At 40.3% G+C, this 4,551-nt stretch overlaps 1 pseudogene; it reads right to left on the bottom strand.

The window, feature by feature from the left end:
• Positions 1–3,639: 3,639 nt before the first annotated feature.
• Positions 3,640–4,061, bottom strand: LOC104670393 (annotated as a pseudogene).
• Between the last annotated feature and the right edge of the window lie 490 nt (positions 4,062–4,551).

Below are 4,551 nucleotides of genomic sequence, written 5' to 3'. Positions count from 1 at the left end.
AATCACACTTTTTCCCTATTTTTTGGTAATAAGTTGTGTGTTTGTGTTTACGTCCCTCCTCTCATTCCTAGGTTTTGGGTTTTCTTTCTTTTATCAGTTAGGATGACTTCATTTGGAAATAACAGGAAATTGTGATTCAAATTGGCTTAAACATTAAGGAAATGTATTATCTCACATAACAAAAAGTCCAGAGACAGTTTCTAGCACATCAGAACTCTTGGTCCACTTTTCTACAATTCTGTGAGCACTGCCCTTGAGCTAGCAGCAAGATGATTATAGTGATTCGAGGCAGCATCATACCCAGACCGCTATAGAAAGAAAGGGACTATCCCTTTCATGTGTACTTTTTTATTTTTTATTTTTTTTGAGACAGAGTTGCAGTGGTGCGATTTCCATTCACTGCAGTCTTCACCTTCTGGGTTCAAGCAATTTTCCTGCCTCAGCCTCCTGAGTAGCTAGGATTAAGGCATGCGCCACCATGCCCAGCTAATTTTTGTATCTTTTAGTAGAGACAGGGTTTTACCATGTTGGTCAGGCTGGTCTCAAACTCCTGACCTCAGGTGATCCACCTGCCTCGGCTTCCCAAAGCGCTGGGATTGTAGGCGTGAGCCACTGTGCCTGGCCTTGTGTCTCTTTTTGACAACGAGGAAAATGTTCTCGAAGTTCTTCAACCATCTTCCCGTAATATCATATTGGTCAGGACTGGGTCACATGCTCATTCTTAAATCCATCACGAGAAAGGGGACTGAGATGACCGTAATTCACTTAGCTTAATCATTTGGAGAGTCAACCATCTTGACACTATCTCTCTGTTCATCGTAATCAGACTTACCAAAGGTTTGCTTTATTAGTCTTGTCACAGCTTTTGACTTCTGGCTCAAGTACTTTTGCTTGTTTTCTAATGTATTATTTCTTTCTTAGATTTCATTTATATTTACTGTATTATTAATTTCTAAACTTCTTGTTTTGAAACAGATTCAAAAGGCTATACCTTTTCCTCTTCTGCCATTTTGATCACACCCATTAGATTTTGAGATGTATGTATACCTGTCATTGTTGTTTCTAAGCAATCTATAACTTTAGTTTTACTTTCTTCTTTTTTTTTTTTTTTTTTTTTTTTTTTGAGACGGAGTCTCGCTCTGTCGCCCAGGCTGGAGTGCAGTGGCCGGATCTCAGCTCACTGCAAGCTCCGCCTCCCGGGTTCACGCCATTCTCCTGCCTCAGCCTCCCCGGTAGCTGGGACTACAGGCGCCGCCACCTCGCCCGGCTAGTTTTTTGTAGTTTTTAGTAGAGACAGGGTTTCACCGTGTTAGCCAGGATGGTCTCGATCTCTTGACCTCGTGATCCGCCCGTCTCGGCCTCCCAAAGTGCTGGGATTACAGGCTTGAGCCACCGCGCCCGGCCAGTTTTACTTTCTTCTTAACCCAAAGTTTATTTGGAAGGGTGTTTTGTTGTGTTTGTTTTGTTCAAGACAAATGAGCACTACCTTTTTTGCCTTTTTTGTTTTCTATTTTATTGTGGGACAGTTAGTAAATGTGGTCTGTATGATTTTTCTGTATGTGAATATCTTTAAGTATATGCACGAAGACAATGTTTTCTTTCATTTAAAATAAAGTTTTGTTTTTTATTATAGCAACACAAACACTTAGTTTATATTGTATAAGAGAATAGAAGGCATATAACAAGAAATAGCCGTTTATTGCCCCTTCCCTCACATCTCAGCTCTATTTCTCAGAGGCAACCATGTTCAATTATTTCAACTATGTCTTCTGCTAATTTACCTCCATATATCCAAACAATACAATATGCTGCTATTTCTCGATTTTTCAATATTAGACATTATCTATTTGATTTCCTACTATAGAATATGAGGACTATTCTTATTATACCATGCTTTCTCACTTCCCACTTTTCCTACCATGTGCTCCAACATAGCTTTATCACAATTTGTGATTACTGTTTGTTACTGAGACAAATAGTGTTGTCTGATTATATTTCCCCTCTCGAACCATCTTTTTTTCCTCTAGAGATAATAAATATCTCATTTTCGTAATTCTTTTAGTTTTCTATGTGTTTGTTAGCCTTTCCAAAGATTTTAAAAAATGTTCTAAGTAGCTTAATACTATGTTCCATGTGGTCAAATGCACCATGTAGCTTTTCAGTTTATCTTCCTTCCTTTTTTTTTTTTTTTTTTTTTTTTTTTTAGCAAGATGTCCCTCCTTTTTTGACGCTGTTTTCGGTCATTTGATCTCTGGGCCTCTTGCACAGCTGTTGTCCTAGGACTTCTCTATCTTTTATACGAAATCCTGTTTCCTGAATCTTATGTCTTCATATTTCTTGGTTTCTTCCTTGTGTGGCTGCAGCATGTTTGCCAGGGCACCCTAAGAAAGGGTTTTTAGGTGATATAGTGGAGGCCATAATGCCTTACCTCATACTCCCTCAGCTCACCTGAATTCACTTGCAGCTGCTGGCTGGGTCAATTTCTCCTGAGAATTAAACTAAGACAGGGAAAAATTAGTCACCTGCAAACAGTCACCCTGGGTAGGAGTGAGGCCCTAAGAGTCTGACTTCTTCTACAGAGTTTACAATTATCCTCTCACTTTTAGAATCATTCTTTAACCGTATATTTTGTTATACATGATTCCTCTAATTCCTGAACTTTTTCTAAGATCTTCCAGGAAAATTAGCTTGCTTTTCATTAGTATTCCTTTCTTTAGGGAAATAAACTCAATTCCCTATTACCCAATTTTCTGTAACAACACGACCAAGATTTGTGGTCATCCCAATGTTACTTCTTAGATATTAGACAAAAATAATGTTGTTAAATGGTTGAATGACAGAGACATCTTTATATCTCTGTTTATCTTAATTAGACTTGTCAGAAGTCTTTTTATTGGTCTTTTCACAGAATTAGTTTTTGATTGTTTGATCACATCCTCCTTTTGTTTGCAATCTTGTACATTGTAATCTCTTCTCCTTGTAATATTCTTAGTCTTGAATAACACCAAAAAATATGTATAGATTTTCCCTACCACATTAGTCTCTCTGTTTACTGTACTCCTGTGCCCACTGGAATGAAATGTTCCTTAATTTTTCTATTTTTGTTGAAAACCACAATTTCAATCGATAATTTAAATTATACAAATTGTATCTCAACAAGATTACTTGAGACTTATCAAGGCCGGGCGCGGTGGCTCAAGCCTGTAATCCCAGCACTTTGGGAGGCCGAGACGGGCGGATCACGAGGTCAAGAGATCGAGACCATCCTGGCTAACACGGTGAAACCCTGTCTCTACTAAAAACTACAAAAAACTAGCCGGGCGAGGTGGCGGCGCCTGTAGTCCCAGCTACCGGGGAGGCTGAGGCAGGAGAATGGCGTGAACCCGGGAGGCGGAGCTTGCAGTGAGCTGAGATCCGGCCACTGCATTCCAGCCTGGGCGACAGAGCGAGACTCCATCTCAAAAAAAAAAAAAAAAAAAAAAAGACTTATCAAACACATTGAAACATACATTTCTATAACTGTTGTCAGCCAAATAATTAAACACTTCAATCTATGATTTCTACATATCCAATGAGAATGTATGTCTTTTTTTTTTTTTTTGAAGGCAATTTTATAACTTTATTTGATGTATTTGACGATCAGCGATTAGTTCTCATCCGCACTGACTTAAGATTTTCGAAAGTGGTAACAGGTACATAGGTAATCAAAGTATAGAGCTTATTTGGTGAATCTTCATCCTCATTACGTTTTCTGGACAGCCGCACATGGATTCAGTATGGGACATTCCTTATTCCTCTGGCTCAGACAGTTTTGTGGAGCCTGATATATCAATACGCACATCTGGAGTTCCCATTTCCTTCATGGCAAATTTCCGAATCTCTTTGAGTGTCCAAGGGGTACACTTCTTGAAGCCCACTCCATGGATACGGTTGTGAATGCTGATGGTGTATTCTCGGGTCACCACCTCGTTGATGGCAGAACCGCCCTTTTTCTTCTCGCCACCCTTCTTTGCTGGAGTCATTCTGCCGGGTCCAAATTGGAATGGAAGAGCGCAAGGTATTGTGGGAGAAGGAAAGCCTAGACTCTATGTCTTTTAATAGATCACGCTTTGGGTGTCAAGTCTAAGAACTCTTTGGCTAGCCCTACAACCCAAAAAATATGTTCTCCAGTTTTTTTGTTTGTTTTTTTTTTTAAGTTTTACAGGTTTTTTTTTTTTTTTTTTTTTTTTTGAGGCAGAGTCTCACTCTGTCGCCGGGGCTGGAGTGCAGTGGCCGGATCTCAGCTCACTGCAAGCTCCGCCTCCCGGGTTTACGCCATTCTCCTGCCTCAGCCTCCCGAGTAGCTGGGACTACAGGCGCCCGCCACTTCGCCCGGCTAGTTTTTTTGTATTTTTAGTAAAGACGGGGTTTCACCGTGTTAGCCAGGATGGTCTCGATCTCCTGACCTCGTGATCCGCCCGTCTCGGCCTCCCAAAGTGCTGGGATTACAGGCTTGAGCCACCGCCCCCGGCCAAGTTTTACAGTTTTACAGTCTACATTTAAACCCAGGAT

The sequence above is a fragment of the Rhinopithecus roxellana genome, chromosome 8 (genome assembly GCF_007565055.1).
Source record: "Rhinopithecus roxellana isolate Shanxi Qingling chromosome 8, ASM756505v1, whole genome shotgun sequence".
In the NCBI taxonomy this organism is placed as follows: domain Eukaryota; kingdom Metazoa; phylum Chordata; class Mammalia; order Primates; family Cercopithecidae; genus Rhinopithecus; species Rhinopithecus roxellana.
This window is presented reverse-complemented; position numbering and strand designations above follow the sequence as displayed.